The sequence below is a fragment of the Tinamus guttatus genome, unplaced genomic scaffold (genome assembly GCF_059628265.1).
Source record: "Tinamus guttatus ecotype Peru unplaced genomic scaffold, ASM5962826v1 Tinamus_guttatus_pri_ptg000749l, whole genome shotgun sequence".
NCBI lineage: Eukaryota > Metazoa > Chordata > Aves > Tinamiformes > Tinamidae > Tinamus > Tinamus guttatus.
This window is the reverse complement of record NW_028289283.1, coordinates 1995327-2022716: the sequence shown is the minus strand read 5'-3', so window position 1 is coordinate 2022716 and position 27390 is coordinate 1995327. Positions and strand designations below refer to the sequence as shown.

Genomic DNA, 27390 nt, shown 5'->3' with positions numbered 1-27390 from the left:
CTGCAGGCGTCTCTCTGGAAATATAGCTTGGCAGTGCTTGAGACACCTGCAGTATAAAGGCAGTGGTGGGCTCAATGTAGGCACACCGTATGGCAAGTGATGAGCTGGAATGCGCAGCAGCTGGGTTAAAAGAGTGTTTGTCAGCAAGTTTTGAAGGGAAGCACTGGACCTTGTGAAAGGTGTGTCCTTCTGGGTGTGCGGCTACCTGCGTAAGAAAATCTATAGGCATTTAGTGCTGAAACAGCTATGAGTTCTAGACAGGCCTATGAGTACGTTAAACATTAGGGACTAGTCTTTGGATTTTTCCTTTGTTTCCTGAGATTCTTCTAAGAGCACTCTTAAAGACTGCCTGGTACAGCTGTCGGATGGGCTCAGGATTCAGCAATAATCATGCAAAACAAGGTGACTGACTACATCAAGCATTTATTTGGGTGAAAACACATAAAAGAAGCAAAGTATGGATAATTTTTCACGAGATAATACCTGCCGGCAGGATACTGAAACTGAACGTCCTCTCGAGGTGGCAGATTAGAGAGTTGCTGTCAGCTGTGAATTTGGCTGAGCAGCCACCTCCATGCTCCTTATCGTTCAGCCTAGGCAGATAAGCATCTTCTTTCTCAAGGTCTGGATTCTGCTTCCCATAGGAGATTTTTATGACCTTACAGATCATAAAACTTTCCACCTCTTATACATGCCACCCCATGACCTGTAGAGGTCATAAATAATCATAAAAATTCCCACCTCCTATACATGTGACCCCATGGTCTGTGGAGGTCAATCTATTGTAGTGAAGGACCTGAACAGATAATGTTTTCATAGCAGTTTCAACCATACCTTGTGTCAGCATCATTACACAAGAGATACAGCACATAATACAGATGAATATCGTGCATAGAAATAATAGCCCTAATAACAGTTTCTGTAGCCATGGCCAAGCCCACGTCCACTGTCCGAATGGATTCCAATCATCATCAACTCTCAATTGATGAGTCAAATCCTGTAAGGTCCAGATCTGGGCATGTACAGACATGGAGTGGCCACTTCGAGTCATGCAGCACATGCCCCCTGCCTCCTCACACCTGTGGCCATGCATAAGCAGAAGCATAACTGTCACAATGAGGTTGCATGCCAATCCGAGTCCACATCTACCAACAATGATGGCAAAGCTGTTGTGGTAGCATTCCTAGATTTTGCCAGCCACCATCCCAGTTTGCGTAGTTGGTCAACGCTGGCGCGGCAGTGATCCCTGAAGCCAATGCCTTCAAGCAATGGTGTTCCTGCATCTCTCTGTCTCTCTGTCTCTCTCTTTTTTTTTTTTTAAAACCATGGACACATAGGGCTGTAAAATGGGAAGTCGCCCTACCGTGCAGGGTGGCGTAAACAGTCTGGCCGGCCTACGTGCGAGATAGCATAAGGAATTTACAGGCGAGTTCTGTCTCACAAGTCACAAGTTGATTACGCTACCTGTTACTCATGCCAGCAGCAGGTCGCTTGGCCTACACTCGCTTCCTAGATGGCCCTCAGAGAGAGAGATGGCCATCACTCACATCAAGGTCTGGCATGGCATGTGTCCCCACCGCTCAATGCCTAATGGGTTACAGCCAACAGTGGAACTCAAGGTTCTTCTTGGTGACAAACACAGAGGCCAACCCAGCCTTGTCCTTGACTATGGTAGGAGGTGCTTAGGCTTTTCAGCTGGTTACCAAGGTAGTGTCTCACTTGCCTCATCCAGCAGCAAGCTGCTATTATGGCAACACACACAGATTCGCAGTAGTAGTGTAACTGTGACAGGATGAAGCAGTGCATTGAACACACCAGTCGCTCTGGGTGACAGCCAAAGAAAATTTCTGCATCAGCGATGCGCTCCCACTGTCTTAATCCATTCCATGACCTGCTTTATCCTGTTGCCATCATGATGCACAATGATTAGGATCTTTTTAGCTTCTACCTTAGCATTTTCTAACAGCTGTTGTAAATTTGCAAGTTCTAACACTTTTTTACAAGTAATAAATCCATACCTATTGGGGTTGGGTTCCTGCTATGATATACGGTATAGTTTCTAATTAGCAACTGACTAGTAAACATGGGTGGCTTATACCCAAAATTATAGCCTCTAATAATAACTACATTGCAAGCACACGTATTAGAGTCATTAAACTCACTTCCCTACATAAGCTAATGCGGTTTTATTATTTACTCTGCGGATTGATCCCAAAATGGGATACGCCCTCTTTGGTATCAAAGGAAACATTGCTCGCCTTAAGGGCATCATCTTTGCATACAAACCTCAGCCCCCGTTCTAAAGTAGAGGCTTCTAGATCTCCTGATTGCCATTTTTTATCAGACACCCTTGCCCATATTCAGTGGGCAGCAGTGGGGTGGGTGGTGGTGGGGAGGGTAGAGCACAGATTTGATGATGTTAATTCCCAGAGCTGCGATGGGGTAAACCTTCTCAATGGTGACATCCGCTACGATCGGTATGTAGGCGATGACTGCGCTGAGGACCTTCACGCTGGGTGAAGGTCACAGGTCTCCACCATGTTTGAAGCTGTTGTTGTTCCTCCGTGGCCATATCCCACACGATTTTTCAGATCTCAGTGGGGAAGATTCTGTTGTCTCCATCTCTCAATATACCTGCAATGACACTGTGCACCCACATCTGGGCCTGGGTGCAACTAAGAGCGAGGGACACGTTATTTTGTCCAATTCCCAGTGCTTGCAGCACACCTGATGATTTCTACATGGGGTTGCCAGCCATTCCCTGCCCCTCAAACTGGAGCTTGGCTGTCGCTTCATTCTTTTTCCTATACTGAACTATGTCCCTAGTCTCTCTCTCCAAGGATACAAGTCAGAATACGGCTCCCAATCCTCCTTCTCCCCCAGAACATCTGATCCACTCGCGGGGAGCAGGGGGGAGAGGAGGAGGAGGGATGGGGGGGTGGGGTGAGGATGGGGTGTGAGGGGGTTGCCTTAGTTTTCCAGAAATCTTGTTTTCGCCGTCTCGGGGATTATTTCGATTCTTGGCCCATCCTGTCTCAACTCCATCTAAGGTGATCCATAGGGACCCTCTTCCAGTCCGAATCAGGTGTTGGCTGGCGCTTTGTGGAGTGAGCTACATGAATCGCAAAACCTCCGCATTAGGGACAATATGTATGCAAACATCTCAGCGTAGCCAGCGGATCCCCCCGCCCTGGCGTCCCATTCAAGTATTCATCTACGGTTTAATAACAACCCTTCCCTAGCAGGGAAGATACTAGAGTTCTCTCCAAATTTTTATGCTACAGTTGAGGTGGTTACCGCACAATTCACACAGGGTATCCCTCTCATCAGGGTAAGGGGTGTCCACTCTTTGGTCAACCCTCTATCGTTGAGCACGCTGATTGATTGGATCATCTAGACTTTCCCTGGTCGCAGCACCCCAACAGCTTCAAGAGTCCAGTCCATAGCTTGATGGAAGTACGTTTCAAGCTTTCCCTTGACGGGCTGGTCACCCCAACCTCAAAGAGAGATTTCTTCCCCCCTGTGCTTTTCTGGGTTCCCGTGCACTGTTGTGACCTCCACTCCGGTGTCCACCAAAGCACAGACCATTTGTGTATTTTGTTCCGACCAATAAATGGTACGTGTAACAAACAGTGGATCGTCTCAGCGAGTGATGTTAAATTGGAATGCCTCAGACATTATTCCTGAGCATTGCTTGGTCGCCTGGACCGTACGGACATGATGTTGGCGTGCCCGTTAGCGTAATACTTCTGTTGGTTTCCCATCAATTTCCTGTCTATCAATGCCCTTCTGTAACAGCAGCCAAAATAATCGAGGCCGCTCCCCAAGTCCGGCCCTGTGGCATTTTCCATTCTTTTTTGTCTATTTGGCAAGTTGGGTTTAGGTTGGTCTAACCTCAATTCCGGTAAGTCCCCTATTTGCTGTAAATTTTCAGTTACGTTCTCAATAGGGTTTCCTTGTTCTGTCATCAGAACAGAAATTAGATAGGGGTGCCACACTCTTCGCATCCTTCCAAACAACTTAATTCACATTCTAGGTAACAAAGGTTGTCACAAATATAATTCTGGACTGTTGTACTCCAGAATCAAGGTCTGGATTCTGCTTCCCACAGGAGATTTTATGACCTTACAGATAGTAAAAATTTCCACCTCCTATGGAGCAGCTAAATGCACTGTTGGCTTAAGAGCACATCTAGCAACCACATGCTGAAATCTCTGCTTTTAATCTTGGAGCAGTTTGAGAACAGTAGAGCATGTGCGTTTGTGACATCTCAGTCTAAAATAGCATTAGAGCTTGATGGGGTGTGTGTGTTCTTCCTTTACAAAAGGACTGTACATAGGTCCATGGAGCAGTTAGTAGCTGGCTTAAATGCAGGCGCTTGGTGGATTTATCTGGCAGATTATGGGGGCTGTGTGCTCCTTGTGGTCTTGATTTCATCAGGAGCAAAGCACAGGTTTCTTTTGCTGTGTCACTGCTCGCGAAGAGGTATATCTGTAGCAGAGAGACTAGCCCAATATTGCACTGACCAATATATAGATATGATCTGATCTGTAGGTAGAATAAAGCTAGAATACCATAAAACGTTAGTAATATCCATCATGGATATGCATTACTTTAAAGAAAATTCTAAGCTGATTTGCCTGTCATTAAGGGCAGAGGTAAAACTCTTCCTTCCACAAATAGCAGGCCTCCTTGGTTTCTGATGACTGTCTTTTCCCTAGTGTTTACTTAGTGTTTACGGAAATGGAAAATCCAGTCTATTCTGTGGCGCTCTCTGGTGGTTGATATTTTATCTTCATATATAAGACCAGAAATAGACCCTTGCTTTGAATTCCAGCATCAGTGTAGTCCTTCTTGAATCACTATTTCAGAGAATTGCAAGAGGAAGCCATGGCAGTGTTGCATGAATCTGCTTTTTCTGAGAGAGGAAACGTATGCGTAAGTGAAGAACTTCTTCACCATTAACTATCTGTCACCAGTGTGAATGGAGCTAAGTGATCCAGTGCAAAAATGGATGCAAATGAAACAATGACATGCAGGGACCCTTAAGACACTGGGATTGAAATCTAGTTCGGCTTTACATCAGTACATTCAGATCTGCTTAAGTCAGCACTTGTCTTTGACTTTTTCGCTTGTACTGAGAAGTTTTTGAAATGTGTTGTTAACCTGTAGATTTGCCTACTTAACAGACTCTGATGACTTCAGGCTTTTACACTCCACTGGTACTACACCATTTGCTGCAGATGAGACCTTCCGGTTTCCTGCTTTGCTTTTGCTTTCCCATTCTTATTTTGACTTAGAATATTGGAGCTACTCCTTCTGTTCAATGTGGTTTGTGTTATCCTAGTGAAACAAAAGCGCTTGAGTGAGGAGAGGCTGCCGGCCCTTCTTTTATGTCCCCATCCAACCACCCCGTTCCCCAAGGAACATCTCATAAGAGATTTACCTCTGGAATCTGGCTGAAAGGGAGAATGGAGATCAAAAGATACATGGTCTGCTGGGCAATACTTGCATAAATTCATTTCACTGGAATATTTGCTCCAGAATTGTAGGTAACTCACCTTTTCAAAGCTCTTCAGGTTTATCTGTCTTGCCCCTTGACGGTACCACTGCTGTGGGTTCACAGAACTTGTGCGTTTACAGGTTTATAGGAGAAGCGAGAAAGTCATGTCCAGAAATTCAAAAGCAACACCAATATTTTCAGACTCGGCAAGGAGTTTACTCCTTCTGGCAGGTATTTAGCTCAGAGTGCTGCTGGCCCCCTCCATGACCCTTCTCTTACCTATGTGAGGTGCACCTTTCAGCCCTCAGTTTAGAAGACTTTCTAGGGAGAGGAAAGTCACCTGGAAGTGCATGCAGAGGATTTTATAGGATTGTGCACAAAGGCAGTATTGCATGGATGGCTCTCCTTCACCATGCTTTGGTGGCCAGGTGGTCCCTTTTTTTTTAAAGAGCTTTAAAGAATGTTGCCGTTTACAAGGGCCTTTTTAAAAAGTGTATGGTACCAAAATCTTTTTGACCATGATTGCCAGAAGAAAGCCCTTTGAAATCCAAGTCCCTGGGGAAGTCAGTCAGGAAGGTTCTTTGAAAATACAGTCTCCTAACCGTAGCCCACTTTCCTTCAAAAGTGAGTGTTTGTGGAGCCACTAGGGATTATGACAGTCAGTCCCTCTGAACCAGAGTGACTAAAAGACACCTGAGACCAAAGTCTGCAGCTGTTACATTCTTGTCCAGACAGCTGTGTGCCTCTGGCATGCCTTGCACTTCTCTTGTGAGGCAGTCCTCTTAGCAGGGCTTAGGTGCTAACGGACACAAGAGTGGATTCCTGTGCATGTTCCATCCTCCTGCCATCACAGTAATTTTTTGCAAGTCTTCTTCCCTTTTCAGGTCATTAACCCAGAAAAAAAGGTAGAAGTTTGCAGGAGGTTAAATGCACACAAAGAAGCAAAAAAGTGGCTGAAAATACATTTTATTTGAAAATAAACTGCATATCTCAAAGTGATCGAGGAACTCTACAGGCACAGCGAGAGACTTTAATTAGAATAAAATTGTTTCCTCCTTCTGTTACTAGCAATGAGTATTTGCATTTACTTCTAAAAGAGTTATTGCAATGCATTTGCCTAGTTTTCTACACTTCCCCACCCTCTTTGTAATTTCTGATCTTTGGGTAGTACATTTGATTTACTGACTTGTGTTGAAGAGAAGAATTAGCTGGGAGGCTACTCGTTTTTGTGAAAGAGCAACCCAGGGAAAATGTACAGGCACATTCATTTTAAAGGCTGGCCTATATTGTGACAGAATTTTTACGTGCTTCTGGCCATTAGTTGCTGACAAAACACTATATCTGAGGACAAGCTGATTCCTAGACTGTGATTTCCACAGTTTGGGTTCTGCTCACCTGTCTGCACTCTCTAGGTCCAGAGCAAGTTAGTACCATAACTGTTTGCAGATTTGCAAAAAGAATTTGATCCAACAATTCCCTAATCTGAAGAGCAGTAGCTGCCACAGGACCACTTAAACTTCTCCACTGGAGAGCATTCATTATGAGCTTAAAAGAAGTTTAGTTTTGTTTTACTACGTTAAACATGAAATTAGTATGGCATTAATAGATGGCATTTTGAAAGCAAAGTCACATCATTTTTAAGTACTTCAACTTGCTTAGAATTGTGACAGAAGAGAGCATCAAGAACAGCCATATTCTGTATGGAAAAGAACCTTGAAGACTTCACAAAGCCCTCAACATTGCAAAACACTACAGGAGCATGTTGGAGAAGTACAAAAAAACAGGGAGTTTGCTTGAAAACTACCATACTGTTGATTTTGCTCTTACCTGAACCTGTTAGTAAAGAGAAATCAATCCTCTTCACCTATTTCCAAAAGAACTGTTTACCATTATTTTCCCACCAAAGTCACAAAATTAACCTTGATTCTGATCGTTCTACTCTGCTTAGGCAAATGTTTCTTCAATTTTGGTAAGGAAGAGGAGAAGACAAGGTGATGAGATTCTTAAAGACCACCTCTCTTTTCCAGCCCTCCTCAGTATGGAAGTTCTTCAGTAAAACATTCAGAAGAGGGGTACAGAAAAAAAAGTCACTGAGTAAAAGGGAGAAGAAGATGAGGGATACAGCCTGCTCTCATCCTTCTCTAAGACACAATACATTTCTGCCTCCTTATACTCTATGAGATATTCTGGGTAAATCTGTTTTTTTTTCAAAGACAACAAAAATGGAGGGATTTAACTTGTTGTCCACACAGCTGTCGTAAAACCGAAGCATACTAGCAGATTTGCTTGGGGGACGAACATAGCTTGCATTGCCTTCAACAAAATCTCCAACCAATACACGAGCCACAAACATTACGGCTGGTTTCACGGCAGGTTGACAGTATTCATGGGAATAAGAAGCGTCTCTGGCAAAGTAACTTCCTAGAGAATAGTGAGAAAAGATAGTAGAAGGGATTAATTTGGAAAGCTACATTTGGAAAATGGAGTTTTCCTTCCTTTCTCCAGAGGTCTTTGACCCAACTTGCAGGGCTCCTCATACTCAGCCTATGCACTACCACAGAATTCTTGACAAGAGTCAAAGCATTTCACCACAGAATTTCTATTCAGAACTTTCATGTTTAGGAACATCCAGATATCAAACAAACCAAACCCCAGACATTACAGGCATGTGTGTAAACAACGATATCTTTTTCCAGACAGCACGTCCAGTTTGTTGATTAAATACTTGAATGAAGAAGAGGCCTTTCACAGGAAAGTCTTATAAGGAGAAAAAGAATTAGAAGAATAAAGTCAGCTGCACACAGAAGAATTTCTTCTTTGGATTTATTAAATAGCTTTTACAAAGTGGAAGAATACTTCCCACATTATTTCCCATGCAAGAATACTATTCAAAGCCAATTTGCAATACTTGCATCTGATTGAGTCAGGATTTCATTATCTGTGCAGCTTAGGATACCAGAGATCAACTTCTTCATCACCTTTAGGGTGAAAATTATAGCTATAATATATTTAAGCATTACAACTCTTAATGACATGTGTAAAGCTCCTATTCAGACTACAAAATATACTTCTATGTTGCATCTTCTGCTGAGGAACTCTCACAGTTCTGGGTGAAATGGAGGGTCAGCTACAGGGTAAAAGGCCTGATCCTGTAGGACAGGTTCATGAATTATATTTTAATATGATGGTTCACAAGCAACAAAGCCAGTCCTCTTGCAGCCAAACTGTGTGGGTTCATTCTTCTGCCCTCCGAGATGCATCCCCTGCTAATAAAGGGGAACACCACATGGCGACTTCAGCTACACACTATGTGAGGTCAAATGGTGATGTCTTCTTAACATGCATCTCGGGAGCAGTATGATTGGTTGGGTGGATCCAAATATGCCTGCCATTTATGGAGTGCAAAGCTAGACTCTTGATACCTCAGCTCCCGCTCTCACTACAGCACAGCAAGCATTGGCATGCCTGTGGGGCTTCAGGAAAACAGCAGCCACACAAAGACCCATCTGCTGACAGAGAAGCACACTGCCTTGGTGGCACTCATGTCTGTGTCCTGGATGAAAGGTAGAACTTGGAACACAGCATCAAGAGCTAGTGACAACTGCAGGCTTACGATCCCCTGATTCCACTTGATCTGTTAAACAAAGATGGAAGAGATTCACAGCACTTTTGCAACTGGTGCTATCTATGTGTAACGTGTACTTTACAGACTCTATGAGTCTACGAGAATAAAGGATTTGCAGAGTAACACACCACAATACTCCAAATGAACTATACTACCAAAGCAGAGCTGCTGTTTTTAAAAAAGAAAGATTATCTAATTGATGCTCCTTTTGAAGTGTTTCACTTCCAGTGCAGCAACCTTTGCCAGGATTATTTGCCAGGCTCTTTTTTGAATGGATTGTGTCTAGCATTGCCACTTATAGTTACAGAGTTATCTTTCCCTTTCCTATCAAAAAGCACTCAGTTGATAAGGTCAGAGATGGTTTTCTTAGGTTGAGAGAGAATTGCCTGAGAAAGGGGAAATTAGAGAAAAACCAGGGCCTCACAGAAGTTATGGCTTTACAGAGGCCTGCTGAAGTGAGAGACAATTACTACTTCCAGAATGTGTGGAACCTACTTCTCCACGATTCCCTTGGCAACACAATCTGCCCTCCTAGCACATACTAATAAGAGTAAACAAAGAGTGGAGCAGAACAGAGACACCATGGCCCAGGTTTGTTGGCTTCCCTGTGAAGGAGGTAATATGATAGTGCCATGCAGACGATAAGAGAATGGAGAGCGAAGACACTGCAGCCAACTCTGTTGTACTTCTTGCAGAGGTGCAATCTGGTTGTACCATGCAGCTGATAAGCCACATCGTGTGATGTCTGATGCTGCGCCAACAATGGTGGCAGATCAGCCCCTTCCAATAGACTGCTCAAACTTCTCCTCCTCCTAATCTCATTATAATACCAATACACAAGCCCATTTTAGATGTTACTCACTTCCAAGGAATGACTGTTCCTCACTGAGCATGCTCTCTAGATTTTCTTTTAACTCAGGAGACTTTTTAAAATCAGTGAATAACAGAGGTAAGTATGACTAGAGTCACTCCAGCTCCACCTAAATGTAAGAGAAAATATATAGAAGGTGAAGTTAGGAGGGATAATATAGTAAGAACTGGGAAGGAAGAATGGGATAAGAACTAGGAGGGAAGAATGGGACGGTAAGTATGGAGAAAGAGGAACTAAGGAAGAAGAAAGAAGGAAGAGGAGAGAGGGAAGATTCCTTCGTAACTTCTGGATCAGTCGACAGGCTGAACCCCTTTCCTCCCCTTAGGTCAGGACACTGCCTGAGGAGACTCCTTAAGGTTGAGAGCCCTCTCCTGTCTTCGGGGCGAGTGATGATTGCGCATTTGTATGTATGTGGAGACTTGCTTCGGGAACAATAGAATGGGTTGCCTTGTTAGTATGTAAGTAACTTCAAGGACAGCAGTGCGGGTGCTCTGTCAGCAAGCTCTGTCAGCAAACAAAGAACAAAAGAGCAACTGTACGTCTGCGTCTAGAAGCTGATGTGATCCTTTAGGCTATGGCTGTGCTTCCCATGCTTGTAGACAAATAAAGTACTATATCCGAGTGATCGAGTGATTTGCTGTAAGTATGTATGCCAATGCTCTAATAAATGTCTTCTGGCTCAATGCCTTGAGACACTGCTCCTCAATACACCCGCATTTGTACACTAGGCACTAGCTAAGAACCCCACACTGTAGTAGAGAATTTCCTATACTGACATCCGAAACCTGTTTTCCAAATGTTGTATTTGAGTAAAATGTGCTATTCATGAACCTGACCACTTGTTTTGAAGGCAATCAGACTGACAGTCAGCAGGCTGTTGGTGAATCCGATACTGCCAGAACCGAGCTTATAATTGATCACACTACTTGGGAAATCAATTCTCTCCTAGAAAGGCGGTCAAACCTAGGGTCGACACACTGTTCGTGAATCCGACACAGCCAGAGTTGGGCGTATAGCTAAAGCAGTACTTGGTATCCCTATTAAGAGATGAGTCCACCTGCTTCCTGTCCCTCTAACCTTTGAGTATTGCCTGGAATGCAAGGGGATTCATCTCTTACCACATTTGCCCTCCCATCAAACCGCAACACAGGTCAGCAAGCAAACTGGGATCATGGAAACAAGCTGATACTTCTGTTTCACATATCCCCACAACTACTAGGGGTATCCTGGACCTGGGCATCAAATTACCATTGTGTTTAATTAAATCCCTCAGATCAGTGGTTCTGGAAACACCTAAACAAATGGACTCAACTCCAATTCAGACAGAACTGTGCAGAGAAAATGAGGGAAGCACAAAGTACATGGAACAGAGAGATCTAAAAGGGACAGAGGTACTGTCCTTCCTATCATGGAATTATGCAGTTTAAGAAAGGCATGGCTGCCAGATTCACACCCAAACTCTTATGAGTCAAAGAAATCAGCAGGTGCAAGGTACCAGACACAATCTGGAAAGAATGCTTTTATAACTAAATACGACAAAAAAGAAAATAAAAAAGGGTTTTAGCTACCTGGAAGAAACAGAGGTACAGAGCACACTCACACAAAACCAGACACTGGCATTCCACACAGAAAACCTTAATCCAAGAGTCTTGAAGAGGGGAGTCAGAGCAAAGCAAAACGTGCAGCACAAAGCAGAAGAGGAGCAGCTCTGGAGTTTACACCCCTAGGAAGTGGCACTCCTGTTGCTCATACTACTCCAGCGTAACTCCATTCACATCCCGCTGCAAACTTTTTTCAATCCTAGTGACAATAAGGCTTTCTCTCTGCCATTCTTTGAGGCTACAGGCTGTGCTGAGGTCTGTGAAGTGTGTGACAGTGGAGGCAGTCAACTCTAGGGCATGGAGACATTCACTTTCCTCTAGCTTTCCAGGCCAAAGCTGATCCCTTGACAACCATGACAGGAGTGGTCTTGTTTGGCTTTCTTGTGGTCAATGCAGCCAGGGCTTCTTCTGAGACCAAGTGCTTCATCATGATGGCACTTGTAACAGTGGACTTTGGAGTCCTGAATTTGTGTCTTTGCATGTAAAGCAATGCTTAAAAAGGCAGGTGAAGTCCACAAGTTTGTCACCTTTTTTCAGAAGCTCTTTGGAAGGGGCTCCGCGGCACTCGCAGCACATGGCCACAGCAGCCTCGGCTCGCATCGGCCTCTCTTTGAGGACCTGCTGCTTATCGCGAGGGGGACAGGCAGGGAGGAAGAACAAACTGCATGGGACGATAAAGGCCCCTGCCCGCCGGGCAGCGGCCCTCAGCCTGCAGTCCCTCAGGGGCACCATGACCCTGCTTTGCCAGCTCCATCCGCCCAAGAGCGGCCCCACAGCACCTCCGCAGCATCCCCAACACCTCCCGCCTCATGAAGGGGGAGTCCCTGGGGGTCGCCAGTGGCCAGCCAGGGTCAGGGCCACCTGGGACGTGGGCAGAGCTGCAGCTTTGGGCAAGCTGGTGTCAGGGGGTGGTTTGTTCCAGAGCGGGGGGCAATAGAAGGAGCCGGGCGGCCCCCCCCACGCCTCAGAGGGGATGGGAAGCCCCATTGTTGGGTGTCGTCACCAGGGGCCACCTGCTTCCTTGATGCCCTCGGGACCCAAGGTGCCCAGCGCAGGGCAAGCGGCCCTGAGGGCACCTCTGGAGCCCAGCGCGCCTGCTTCGTGCAGCAGCAGCACCAATGGCTCTCGGGCCACGGCTCTCCCTTGGCCAAGCGGTGGCAGGGACGGTGCTCGCCCTTCTGCTCCTCTGGCTTCCCAGCTACTACCCTCTAGACTTGCAGGATGCTTCTCTGCTCCTGCAATCCCCGTCCCTGCTGCTCAGCTCCCTGAGCCCTCATGGACACGTCTCGCAGAGACTGGACATGGAGCACTGCAACTCCTGCTTACGGAGTAAATCTAGGAATTGGCATTACCAGCCAGCCCCCGGAGCAAAGCGGCAGCCACAGGCCCCACCACATTGCTCCTGCTCCATGAACCCTGCCTGCGTGAAGAACACATCTCACTGGTCGGGGATGTCTGTGCTGCAGGCAACCCTCCTGCCAGGAAGAAGGCCACCAGCCACAGCCTCCAGCTTCTCTACAATGCAGTCCTTATCAGCTTTCATGCGCTGCTCCTGCGTGCCTTCATCACAGCTTGAGCATGGAGATGTCTGCGCAGTTATGCAGCTGCCAGGACTTGGGCCACGTGGTTACCTGATCCACGTGGGGCAGCCGGTAGAGCTGGACTGTCATGCACGCCTCAAGACAGTGGGCTTAACTGCAGCTGGAGAAACTCTGCCCTATGTCAACCACCACCGTGACAAGAGCAGCTCACACTGGTCAAGGCCTATTAACTCAGCTATGATCTATGGTATAAATACCTTACGCATAACTGTTGCCAGCTCCGCTTTAGATTCCGGGCTGCAAGTGTTTCATTTCTTTGTCAAAATAACCTCACGAGGGAGCTCTGGGGCTTATCTTTCTATTGATGTTCTGACTTTTATGAATACTGTGCATCGATCACATGTACTGCTCTTAACACTAACTACTTGGGATGCTAAGTCATCTATCTACAGATACTCATTTAAATTACATTCCTCTGCAAAGATGGGAAAGTGTACCATCACACCATGCTGGGCTCCCTCATTTCTGACAAAACTTGTGCTTCAATGCAGTGGATTTTTGGGTGTCCATTTGCCTTTGACCTATAAAATAACAGTAGCTTTTGAAGTACCAAAAGGTACCAGAGGTACTGGAAGTCATTCTTCAGAGGAAAATACATTTGCTACAATTCTGCATTTTAGTTATGAGCCTGGAACTCCTTCTCCTTTTCTCCCAGTTGGAGTATGCTCTCCAGAGCATCCGTGGAAAATTTATGTATATAATTCCCTTGGAGCACTTAAACAAGTGAGTTTATATGTAAAAGAGCAGGACCCAGTTGAAAGTCAACCAGTAGCTCTTGTGTTTCACAAGCTACTTGCCTCACTAAGTGCTTCTAGTGTACCAATGACACCTTACGTCCAAACTGGAGACTGTTTTAATGCTGGTTTTAGTTTGACTGACCCTAAAGCCTCAGTCCTGACCTCTAGGAAAGCTAGAAAGCTTTTCCCGGGCAAAATCTCTGCAGAAACAAAAAACGGAATGGAAGGCAAAAAACGGACCATCCCTCTCACCAAAAAGGAAAATAGCATTGCTGCAAATGCTTTCTCTACCATAAGAAAATGAAAGAACTCTTTTTATCCAAAGCTGAAAAAGGGGAATACTTCTGCACTGGCCACCAATGCTGTGATTTCCACTGCCCTTTATGAATTTGGCAAGAACCTTTTCCCTCGAATACGTTATCCACCAGAAATGGCGAGAGCGCTGCTGGGGCACAAAAGACTTGTAAAAGAGGCACTGTCAAAAATACGCACTTTCAACATCACATTGCTGGCAGCCAAGGTAATAGTGACCCCCAAACGGTGAACATGGGAGAAGCTTTGAGAGCACCCATAACGCAAAATGCTGTGACCCTTTTAACGGCTGTGGTAATTTTTATTGCCTACCTTGCTTTGGCCCTCTGGGCAGTGAAAAGAGACAAGGCTGACAGGGTCACCAAGGACAAGATCATCGCTCAGCCAGACAATGACCCTTTTGATAAAGTGTGCTTTGTGGTCACGTTATACACAGGCAGTCGCTTGGGAGCTGGAACCAGTGCAGATGTTTTTCTTCAACTCGTTGGCCAGGATGGCACGAGTGATGTCTATTGCTTACGACAACCACATTTTTCCTCTTTCAGTCAAGGAAGCACAGATACTTTTTTGTTAACTACAAAGAAAGACATCGGAGATATTTGTGCCTTGAGAGTCTGGCACAATAACCAAGGGCCTTCTCCAAGCTGGTTCTTAAGCAGAGCAAAAGTGGAAAATCTGCACGCTCAGAAGACCTGGTTCTTTATTTGCCGCAAGTGGCTTGTTCTCCACAAGGACGACCACTTACTCGAAAGGACATTCTTTGCCATGAACCCAAAAGCACATCTCAGCAGAATTGACTATTTTTGGATTAAGCTTGCAGCAAACCTGAGAGATGGTCACCTGTGGTTCTCAGTTTTTGCTCATACTGGCACCGGCACTTTCAGCAGGCTCCAAAGATTATCATGCTGTTTGGCCACACTGCTACTAGAGCTGCTTCTCAACTTTATATTCTTCAATGTTGACAAAAGGGAAGGCACCCACAAGCTTTTGCAGATCGATAACATTAGCAGCTGAAAGGGCTTTGATGATCATTCCTCTACAGATGCTCATAACTGCCTCATTTAAGTATTGCCAGGAAGACCCTTTCAAGGCACTAGAAGGGGACAACTTTCAGAGGCAGAGGAAACGGCAAAGCACTGTCCCCCTGCTCCTTCGCAAGCAACCACACTTAGTTTTTTTGCCGGAGGTGTGTCTGCTTCTCCTGGACATTCATTATAGCTGTAATGGGGCTATCATCATTTTTCATTGTCTTGTATGGCCTGTCTTACGGGTATGAGACCTCACGCCAGTGGCTTTTTACATCTGCAGTCTCCTTTCTGAAGAATGCCTTACTTTTCCAACCCCTAAAAATCCTATTTTCCTCTGCCCTGAGTACAATCCTGCCAAAATATTGCCAAAGCATTGCATGGCCAACTCAGGAAAATTATTCTGAAATTACACTCGACAAAGCCAAGAAGACTGAAGTTGAAATGAGAGAGATGCACTGTAAGCTTTGAAAATCTTTCCCTTCACTTACATCACAGATAAACTTCACAACATATGGCGAGAAAAGAAAGATTGGTTCTCGTATCTCAGCATAGGTTTGAAGTCAGTATTGTTGCTTTTTGGTTTTTTAAAGGTCATAAGGTTTAAGATGGGAGCAGCTATTGGGAAATTTTACGTTTTTCATCCCATCGATTTCAGGCTCAGGGGAGACATCACCGACATTCGGGGCTCACAGAATAATAAATGGCAAAAATGTGGTTTATCTTGTTATATGAGCAAGGCGGGATACTGTATTAACACTAATTTTACTCTGTGCTATGTACTTTTCAAATAAATGCTCCTCCATGTTTAACTTAATTAGTCGTTCTTGTCTAAATTGGATGATAAGTTTTAAGGACTTCTTAACACTCAGCCACTTGCTTTGGACTATGTTCTGGTTTTCTCCTGAATTTTGGCCTTGTATCCACGTCAGTGGTACTTTCCCGTCGTGGGAGCTGATACCTCTCTTACACAGACAATGACTAGAGAATAAGACTATGAGGGGTAGTCTTGCCTCTGGTGAAGAGGGTATGAGCAAATCTATGCTGATCTATACTGAGAGAGGACTAAAACAAGTGAGTGCTCTGAAAACGCTGATAAAATATTTGCTCCTCAAAGCATAAGGCATAAAAGACAAGAGGATGATTTATTGTGCTTTGACCTGGCACAGTGAAAATAGGAGTTCTTAACACTGCATTTACATTTGTATGTGTGTGAAACTGATACAGATTTCACTTTTGCGCTCATTAATGTTAGACTCTAAAATAGTATAAATAGGATAAAATGGGCTTTCCATAGAATGCTGCTTGCCAAAGAAAGCTACAAGGGCAGGTTAATGGAGGCATTTGTTTTACCCTGAAAAGGCATAAAAGGCCATTGCTTGACTATACCCAAACACAAACAAATGTTTGATTCTGGTATCACTGTAGCGTCCCGTCTTACTTGGCAGCTCATGAAACCAACCGCCAGTCAGTCAAGCCCAATGGCTTAACTGCTGCCATTTGGAGCAGCCACGTCTGCAGTGCAACCGCTCATCTTCCCCAGTACCATTCTTGTCCTAACCTTGGTTCTGCCCCACACATTTATTCCAAAATAAATGTGCACAGCCTCCTTCTCCAAGGAAGCCCCTGGTCCCATAGGGGAAATACGGAGACTCAAGGAAAAGGAAAAAAGCATAAAAGGAGACCACATGACAAAACACCCTTACCCCTTAGTGAAGGAGTGAACTCTCCAACAGGGATCCACCAGGACAGGAGAAAGAAGTGCAAAACCTCGTTTCTTGTCCTGCTGCTGTTTCCCTGGGAAAAACAAAGAGCAAAGCCCTTTGGTTGGTAAGTGGGACACCAGCACAATGTCTTTTTAAAGTTATCTTTTTTATTAAAAATAAAATTAAAATAAAGGACACCTGTATAGCCACAAGCCTTTCTGCAGGGCTTACTGTCTGTCCTGGCCTTAAGTGGCATAACTGATGCTATTCCTTCTGGCTCATTCCAGAGAGGGAGTGACAGTATGCAGGCAGCAGCTCACAGAGGGAGTCTAGTCCCCAGTTTTTTGTGGCTCACGGAGGATATTTTGGTTTCTTTGGGTAGCGGGGGAAGCTGTGGGATTCCTGAAGGCCAGTGGTCATGCTGTGAGCAAGCCAGATAAGGGCAGAAGGGCGCCAGACCTAGATGAAAGGGCAGAAGGGCGCCAGGCCTAGCTGAAAGGGTGGAAGGACTGCTGACTAAGAGATAAGGAGATCTTGCGGAGAGTCAGATAAGGAGGCAAAGAGTTGACGCAAATAAGAGCTAACCTATCCTGAGCTCAAGCCTTGCAATATGCATGAACCTAATTAAGTTGTGTATAAGAGTGCACACTGAATGTTCAATAAACGAGTCTTGTCGATGACCATATGGTGTCGCAGTCTCCCTTTCTCCTACAAATGGTGACCCCGACGTGATGCAACGAAGGGCAATCCTCTCTCGGACAGAAAAGAAATCGGGAGAAGGACGCACCACGGTGGAGAAAGTAGGAGTTGGGTCCTCTGCAGCCAGGACGGTGCAAATCCGCCGAGCAAACGCTGGAAGGACGGCACCCCCGAAGATCATATAGATGGTTTCGGGCCATACGCGCCACCGGAGCCTGGAGAGCTGCAACAGCGCGCTGACGTCAGGAATGGATAGGCAAGTGGCGTATGAATTATTTACCCGTACCTTACAACAATGTAACGTACAGGGAATTGACTTAAAGAAAGAATTACCGGGATTGTTAGCATGGAGGTACGTGAAGAGTTGCTTTATTGTCCCACATACAGTGCATGAATTATCAGAATGGCGAAAACTGGGTGATAAGCTATGGGATGCAATGTTAGATGATGATAAGACCATGGTGAAGCAGGGATTGTGGAAGTCCTACGGAAATTTGGTGAATAGGCTTGTGCAATCCCTGGAGCAAGCTACTGATGAACAGGCCCTCTGCAAGCTTTTGATCTGGTGCAGAGAGAATGGGTTCAAAGCCGAGCCCCACCTAGTATTCAAATCCGATGTGAAAGCAAAAAGCAAAGTGGCCGCCGGAGTCACGGCAGCCTTTGCAAGCACTTCAGGACCGGGACCGCCACGCCACCGACAACCGCTGGTGTTTGGAGATCCATCGCCAAAACCCCCCGACCTGCACCTGCAGCACCTGCACCATCTGCGCCCCCACTTCCGGACCCCCTGTCGAGCCTGAGGAACAGCCCGGCTGGGTCCAGGACTTGTTGAATCGCCTTGACAAATTAGAGAAGGGGGCCGGGGAAGAGAAGGCGAATGAGATCAAGGAGACTGACGTTGCTGAGGGCTTGACAAAAGCCAGGGGGGAGGTGCAGGGGAATTTGATCTGTCTTTTAAAGTGGGGGTTGAAGAATTGTAATGCTTTAAGTAAGGGCAGAAACTGTTATTAGGGCTATTATTTCTGTTTGCTATGTTCGTCTGTATTATGTGTTGTGTCCTTTGTATAATGATGCTGACACGAGGTATGGTTGAAAGGAGGAAAATTGTATGATCTGTAAAGTCATAATGGGATCTTGAGAAAGAAGATGTTTGCCTGCCCGGGAACTGCAAACATCCTTTAAACTAGTTTGAAGGTCAAACACCTGAGAGGGAGGAAGATGAGGAAGGCAGGAGCCTCAGACTGACAGCTAGGACCACTTACTGGTATGCGCATTTGCGCACCCAGGAGGGAAGGTTATGTGACTGAAGGTGGAGTTTGTCCGCCCCCCGGACTGCCTGCTGGCACGTACTGGCCCTACGTGGCAGGATGCACCGGGCTTAAACAGACAGTGCAGAGAGAGGGGGGGTGAGACTCCTAATACTGAGATCCACGTTGTCTCCGCGGGGACGCCCGCCGAGTTAGGAGCCTGTCAGCAACCCTCTAATCTGGCAACTCGAGAAGATGTTCAGTCTCAGTATCCTGCCGACAAGTATTACCTCAAGAGTAGTTATTCATACATTGCTTATTAAAGGTGCTTTCACCTGAATAGAGGCTCGCAGTAGCCACATTGTTTTGGGTGATTATTGCCAAATCCCAAGCCCATTCGCACCTAATTGGCGACAAGGATGGGCTTTGGCAATTGAGACAGTGGAACTCACTAGTGAAGTGCACAGCTACGTGAGGTCGTGCCACTAGATAGAAACTATGTTTTTGCTGTTTGTATGTGTAGTCTTTAGATTTTTATTGTATAATATATATCAGCAGAGAGGACTGACTAAGTCCTATTATTAGCACACGGTCATGGTTGCGAGGAACTAGAGGGAATGTGCTGTATGAACCTTTCTGATCATTCAAATTCCATACATAAGCAATTGGAACAATTGCATGAATTGACTACACATTTACAGCACAATACAGGATTCGGCCTTGACAACTGGATAAAAGGTCTCGGTTTGGGCCCATGGCTAACATCAATTGTGCAACACTTAATTACCATAGGGATTGTGTTTATTGCAATTTTGCTTCTTGTACCATGTATCTTTAAATGCTTGCAAAACATGCTTACGCGAATAGTTAATCAAGAGTGGAATACAAGCTTAGTAGCCCAAAAAGAAAACGGGGGAAGTGTAGAGAGCATTGTTCAAACCTGGTTAATGGAAAAAGGACATAGCCAGGCAGAGCTGATACGGAGGGCTTAAGTAAGACAAAGGACAGAGTTTCCTTGAGATAAAGAAGTTGATGCAGCTGCACAAAACAAAGGCAAACAGGAACCGGTTTGATACCGGAAGAATGAAGAACCAAAAGCTGAAATACTGGCTACAAAACAAAACAAAACAAAAACAAAAAAAAAGGGGGAGAATTGGGAATTTTTTAAATTTTTTGATTTATAGATATTGGAACCAGATGGGTGCCAGCGAAATGGGTGAGACCTTGGCTGGAAGCAAACGCGCCTAGATCAGATGTAGCAGGCAAGCAACCAGTACCCTAGCTGTGGAAAGTGTGAGCCTGCAGAAGGAAAACATGGGAGGAAGAAGTGTTACTGTTGTTGCAAACGCGCCTAGATCAGATGTAGCAGGCAAGCAACCAGTACCCTAGCTGTGGAAAGTGTGAGCCTGCAGAAGGAAAACATGGGAGGAAGAAGTGTTACTGTTGTTATTAGCTGTATGTTGTAGCTTTTAGGAGGTAGTATTGCTTTTAACGCTATTATAGGGGTTAATGCTGCTTTTAGCGCTAATGGATATGTTATGCTTTTTAGGCAGATTGTTAATTATAACCAAATCAAGAGTTGTTGGCTTTGTGGAACAGCAGATCAACTCGATGCACCGGTGTTAGGTATTAAGTGTTGGGATGGTGTTGTTGATTCTATGTTGCATTCTACTAGTTGTGCCTTGCTTATTGAAATGTGTATCAAATATGATTGAGAATGCTGTAAAGAAGGTTTGGCTGGCTACAATCACTGAGCAAAACGGGTTTGATGATTCCACTAATCTTGTGCATTTTGGTGGTCGTTCCCTGCCTGATTAAGTGTCTGAGACAGACGGTAGACAAAGCGATCAAAGACATATTTTGGGTGAACCATCAAGAATCCTGGCTTGCTCAAAAACAAGAAGGGGGAATTGTGGGATTCCTGAAGGCCAGTGGTCATGCTGTGAGCAAGCCAGATAAGGGCAGAAGGGCGCCAGACCTAGATGAAAGGGCAGAAGGGCGCCAGGCCTAGCTGAAAGGGTGGAAGGACTGCTGACTAAGAGATAAGGAGATCTTGCGGAGAGTCAGATAAGGAGGCAAAGAGTTGACGCAAATAAGAGCTAACCTATCCTGAGCTCAAGCCTTGCAATATGCATGAACCTAATTAAGTTGTGTATAAGAGTGCACACTGAATGTTCAATAAACGAGTCTTGTCGATGACCATATGGTGTCGCAGTCTCCCTTTCTCCTACAGGAAGCATTTCTGGGCAGGGGTGGTAGGAGCTGATCAAAGCGGATGCTGCCAGTTTCAAAGCTCAGAGCTGGACTAGAATTAGTATTAGCAACTCTGTCTCTGTCTCGTCTTTTTGGAAAGAGACAATAGGATTCTTCTCTTGCAGATCCAACCTGCCCTGTCCACTGGGATCAATCTGCACTCCCTGACTTGGGATATAAGGCATCTTTTTCCCTTCCTTTGCCATTCCAATGAGAAGGCATGCTAGGCTGTTTCAGTGAAGACATCACTGGGGTTAGCTGGTAAAATGTGACAAGAATTACTTTCTTTGTTTTGGATGCACATGCTAGAGATCTAGAGAACTTCCAAAGAGCTTCTGAAAAAAGGTGACAAACTTGTGGACTTCACCTGTGTGTTTAAGCATCGCTCTACATGCAAAGACACAAATTCAGGACTCCAAAGTCCACTGTTAGAAGAGCCATCATGTTGAAGCACTTGGGCTCAGAAGAAGCCCTGGCTGCATTGACCACAAGAAAGCCAAACAAAACCACTCCTGTCATGGTTGTCAAGGGATCAGCTTTGGCCTGGAAAGCTAGAGGAAAGTGAATGTCTCCATGCCCTAGAGTTGACTGCCTCCACTGTCACACACTTCACAGACCTCAGCACAGCCTGTAGCCTCAAAGAATGGCAGAGAGAAAGCCTTATTGTCACTAGGATTGAAAAATGTTTGCAGCGGGCTGTGAATGGAGTTACGTTGGAGTAGTATGAGCAACAGGAGTACCACTTCCTAGGGGTGTAAACTCCAGAGCTGCTCCTCTTCTTCTGCTTTGTGCTGCACGTTTTGCTTTGCTCTGACTGCCCTCTTCAAGACTCTTGGATTAAGGTTTTCTGTGTGGAATGCCAGTGTCTGGTTTTGTGTGAGTGTGCTCTCTAGATCAGTTCCTCCCAGTTAGGTATCCCTCCCCTTTTTTTTCATATGTAGTTAGAAAAGCATTTTTTCCACATTGTGTCTGGTATTTTGCACCTGTGGATTAATTGGCTTGCTGACCTAAGAAAACCATCTCCCTTCTTAACAAGTGAGTGCTTTTTGATAGAAAAAGGGAAGATAACTATATCTAGAAGTGACAATGATAGACACAATTCTTTTAAAAAACAGCAGCAGAGCAGCTCTGCTTTGACGACACGGCTGTTGCAGTGTGTGAATGCGTAAGTCCTTTATTCTCATAAACCTTCCGTCTAGTGTAGAGTCTGTAAAGTACATGTTAGACATGGGTAGTACCAGTTGCAAAAGTGCTGTGAATCCCCTCTGTCTTTGTTTAAGAGACCAAGTGGAATCAGGAGTTGATAAGCCTGTAGTCTTCACTAGCTCTTGATGCTGTGGTTCAAGTTCTACCTCTCATCTACAATGCAGGCATGAGTGCCACCAAGGCAGTGTGCTTTTCTGGCAGCAGATGGCTCTTTGTGCGGTATGGGTCCTTGGAAACATGTTCCTTGGCAGTCCTTATCCAAGTGCCAGCATAGCCACCTTTCTCTTGGGTGTCACTGCCATAGTTGTGAAGACAGTGGCTTTTACTGATCATATATGAATTTACCAAGCTGTGAGGAGAGAAACATATTTTCTCTGTATCTTTAGTACGTACTTGCCTCATCCGAGGCAAACCAATGATTTTGGAGTAGCTATCAGAAAGAAAGTTTGGCCAAATGTCATTATGGAGCAAAGGCAAAAGACATCATTCACCCATGTGTAAATATGTGCTACCTTATCTACCTTATCTACACTGGAAACTCTGGCAGAGAACTGATCATGAATACATCGGTTGTAGCAAAAACTATAGCTGTTCCCAATGGAATAGGCATGATTTAATGGAAGTGTGAAAACTACCGGGCCAATGATTATATCTTTTAGAAAAACAAGAGCTTTCTTTTTAGTTTGTGCCATTCTCCACCTGCCTGCAATTGCATCAGCTTCTAAAAGCTTATACTGCTTCCTGCCTTCGAGTTTGACAAGCTTACAGTGCATCGCCCTCATCTCATCAGCATTCACCATTGCTCTATCCCGCTTCATTTCACAATAGTTAACCGAGTTAACCATGCCATGTTTTCACACTAGTTTGGAAAGACTACCCAGAGCTGCGGAAAAGAAGACTTAGAGGCTTTGCAGAAGGAATGTGTTCTTAACAAAGGAGACTGTGGATGCTAACAGCCACTTGGTGAAGCCAGATAGCCATAAGACAGCCATATAATACAGTGAGAACTGACAATAGCCCAGTTACAGCTATAATTAATAGCCAGGAGAAAGAGACAGGCCATCAGCAAAAAACTGGGTGTGGTTTCATGCTTGTGGTTTCTGTTCTCCTTGAAAGCTGTCCCCTTCTGAAACATTATAATTATTATTATTATTGCCATGGGAACTTCTTTGCCAGCCCTTAGCCTTTCTTCCTATCTCCTCCTCTGCTTTCGTTACATTTGCACCTCTTTTGGAAATTGTACAGTGACTCCTGTTTTGACTAGTATTCCTGGATTGTGCTCATGTTTCGGAAAGGTACCACTTTTGTAACTGTTCCTTCCACTTTTCCAGATCTTCAGAGGTGATGGATGGAGTTTTATTTGGCACAGCCCAGGCAGAAGGTTTCTTCTGGGAATACTTAAAGAAGGCAGTTATCAGCATTTGTAGAGGCACGCCAATCCACTTTCAACTCCTACGGCTTAGTACTTAACAGAAATGTATCTCTGCTTCCCCAATGGAGAGATGGAAAGTTCTGGCGGTGCTGTAAACAATGGATATCACTTAATCCATACTGACCAATGAGTTGGAGAAAAGCATTAGCCATGGTTCCAGCTCCCAAGTGACTGCTGCTGTGTAATATGACCAGAAAACACCCTTTGTCAAAAGGGTCACTGCCTGGCAGTTCAATAACCTTCTCTTGGATTGTATCTATCTGTCTCGTCCTTTTTCGTGGTCCAGAGGGCCAAAGTGCATTAGAAAAATGAATACCTCAACTAAAAGGGTCACAGGGTTTTCAGGTATGTTTCCTGTTAACATTTTCTCCAGGTGGACAGTTTTTGGAATAGCTATAGTTTTGGAAGCAAAGAACCTAACGTTGAAAATTAAATGGCTGGGGGCAGGGTGTTTGGGGATTCTTCTGTGCTTCCAGAGCATTTTGCAGGTGCATGGCTCCCTTGGCCAATCTGTGCCAAAAAGAGCCCAAACACTCTCCAGCTGCAGTTATGCCCAGTGTGCCACTGACTAGATGTAGTTCTCCAGTCAAGCTTTTGAAGTTCTTTGCATCAACACAAAAGCAGAGACTCAACACCAGCATCTCACCAAGCAGAGGAAGAGCAGGTACAGCACAGAGGTTGCTCTGCAAAGTAAAAGAATTATAGGGAATGAAACAACAACCTCTAACTGTGCATGCAGCAGCCTGTAGGCCAGTGACCTGAGTGCAAGACCCCAGAGGAGGCTAAGGGGCTGGTAACGAACACTAAGGAGAGTGGAACTGAGACTGAGAACATGATGCAAGGTAGGCTCAACTATGAGGGTGAGCCTGAGACTGATGTGCAGCATCTGCTCAAGCTGACTCAAGCTACATCAAGCCTATAGTGCCTACAGCGTACAATCCAAGGGGAGTTGTAGTAGGCAACACAAGCCTGCTACACCTTGGCCCCTGGGGTGTAGTGCCTCTTCATGCTCATTGCTGGGAAGGGGAAGGGCAGAGGGGTTGCTTCCATGGCTGCTAATACAGTGTGGCCACTTTGCACTCGAGGTGTTCACACCAGCCCAGCTCTACTGGCTCCCCAGCGTGGGTCAGGTGAATGAGTGGCCCATGTCCTGGCAGCCCCATGTCCTGTCTGGACATCTCAATGCTCCAGCTGTCATGAAGGCAACCCGGGGAGGCTTGGAAGCTGATGAGCGCTGCACAGTAAAGAAGCTAGAGGCTGTGGGTGGTGGCCTTCTTCCTGGAAGGAGGATCATCTGCTGTTGCAGTCAGCCTGGGGCCGGTGACCGGCAGCATCTCCTCAGTAGTTGGGGAGCTGAGCAGGAGGCAGGAGTTTTAGCCAAGTGGCCAGCGCGTGACCAGGCAGCTCACTGGGCGGCCTCGCGCGTGGTCGGTGCGTGATCACCTGCCTGATTGGCTGGTTGGGTTGCTGGGCTCCGCGTGCTGCCCAGGCAGGGCAGGGGCTGCTCCAGGATCAGAAACTGGATAAGTTGTGTTTAACCCTAAATAAAGGTCTTTGGCTCACCATCACAGAGACCCTGCTCCTCAGTACGCCCGCAAATGGCACCAAATGTGGGGCTCGAAGAGCAGCTGTCTCTCCGGTTGCACCGCCCAGCTGAACTCTGGGATTCGCACTGAAAGGAAGCATAAGGATCATGCTGAAAGGAAGCGCCCTTTGTGCATGCACTAAAAGCTTCTTGAAAGGAAAGAGGTAAGTGGCTGGAAACGATGAGTTCATACCTAACGAAGGAACAGAAGGACTGAGTCCGCTCCTTCACAAGGTGCAGTAAATGGTGCCTGGACAGGGACAGAGAGAGGTGACAGACACACTTGTCGCACCGGGATGTAGCTCGACTGAACAAAGGCTAAAGGGAAGCTGCGCGCACACAAGTGCCTCCTGCAAGATGGAGGTCAGCAGTCGAGAACGATGGGGGATTCTATGACCCAGGAGCAGAAGAATGCGGGAGATGCGGCTGATTTGAAACAGAGCTTGATATGGGCGCATGAGCAAGAACCGCATCTAAATACTCATGCAGTGTACAGCCCACCAACGTGGGATAAGGTCGGGGTGATACTGTGGGATAGGGCAGATGTGGCCGGCGGTGGGGGCCGGTGGCAGTGGCTCCACGGGCTTACTTGGTTCGGGGCAACCCTCAGCGCCAGGGCGGGGTGGCGGTAGCGCAGGCCAGGGCCGGGGGCGGCTACGCTGTTCAGCGGGATCCTGCTGTGGGCGGCGGGCGGGCTGAGCCGCAGTGCCCCTGCAGGGCGACCTGGCACTGAGCCCAGCCTGCCCACAGGTGGGGCTCTGTGCAACCACATTGTCATGACCGCTGCGGATATCCTTGCGCTCGTGTCCAGTGGCAGTGAGGGAGAAGAGAAGGACTGCAATGGTCCTACTCCAGGAGAATTGTTGGAACACCATTTTAAGAAGAGAAAAAAAGTGGAACACCTTTTTAAGAAGAGAAGGAAACTGGTCAGAAAATAAACAAGAATACTGTCCTGGAAATATGATGATAAAGAACTCACCGTCAGAACCAGATCAAGAAGAAAAGAGAAATCCAAAACACAGTGCAAAAGAGATAACTACAAAAAATACAGAAGAGTAAATTACCCCATACTATCCTGTAGAAATGGGAAATGGCACACCTTGTAGCTTCAGACAAAACCTACCCGGATCAAGCACAGTGATGTACACTTGCCATCCAGAAGCTAAGCACAAGATCCTCTCTGTAGTCGAAATCACAACCTGTGAATATGAAGTGGTTATACTGACACCTCTGTTATGCAGCCATCCTAAATATAGATTCAGAGCTTCCCCTGTGAATGACATCTTTTGCCAGCCTCTACCAGGATTACCACTTAAATCCCATAACCTGGAACAGCTGGAGAAACAGCAAGAATTGATGAAGATGCCTTTTAGAAGAATTGAGGAGGAAGAAATGCATTCAACAAAAGAAAAGAAATCTTTCATCCATAAACCAGTTGCTGTTGGAAACCACCAACTATGGACCGTAGGAACAACCCATATCTCCAAACTGACTGATGATCAACTTACAAAGGAGTTTCTTAGTGGTTCCTACTGCTTCCATGGGGGAGTTGGTGGAAGTACAAATTCTGCTATGGCAAATGTGTTACCACGAGGATAAGGAAAGCGAACGAGGCCCCGCCAATGCTGTGGCATTGTGGCGGAAAAGAACCAACCCAACTTAGTAAAGCCATGGTGGAGGTGTGGGACACGGGGATAGGCTGGCGGGAAAAGCAGTACCACTCATAACATGGGGGCGAGGGTATGCTTGTGTGTCCACAGATAAGGCCCACAGTGGATTCCTGCGTGATGGATCTGACCGGCACTAGAAGCAGCCTCCTCCTCCCTTTCTTCTTCACCGGAACCATGATGGCAAAAAACATAAAAGGGGGATATGTTGCATTCAGCCTGGGGCCAGTGACGGGCAGTGTCTCCTCAGTAGATGGGGAGCTGAGCAGGAGAGGCAGGAGTTGTGGCCACGCGGCCAGCGGGTGACCAGGCAGCTTATT

The 27390-nt window shown here is 45.9% G+C and overlaps 2 pseudogenes; one reads left to right on the top strand and one right to left on the bottom strand.

Annotated features, from left to right (window-relative positions):
- Window positions 1-1614: 1614 nt before the first annotated feature.
- Window positions 1615-26181, bottom strand: LOC148591545 (uncharacterized; annotated as a pseudogene).
- Window positions 26180-27066, top strand: LOC104566603 (endoplasmic reticulum lectin 1 pseudogene; annotated as a pseudogene).
- Window positions 27067-27390: the final 324 nt, after the last annotated feature.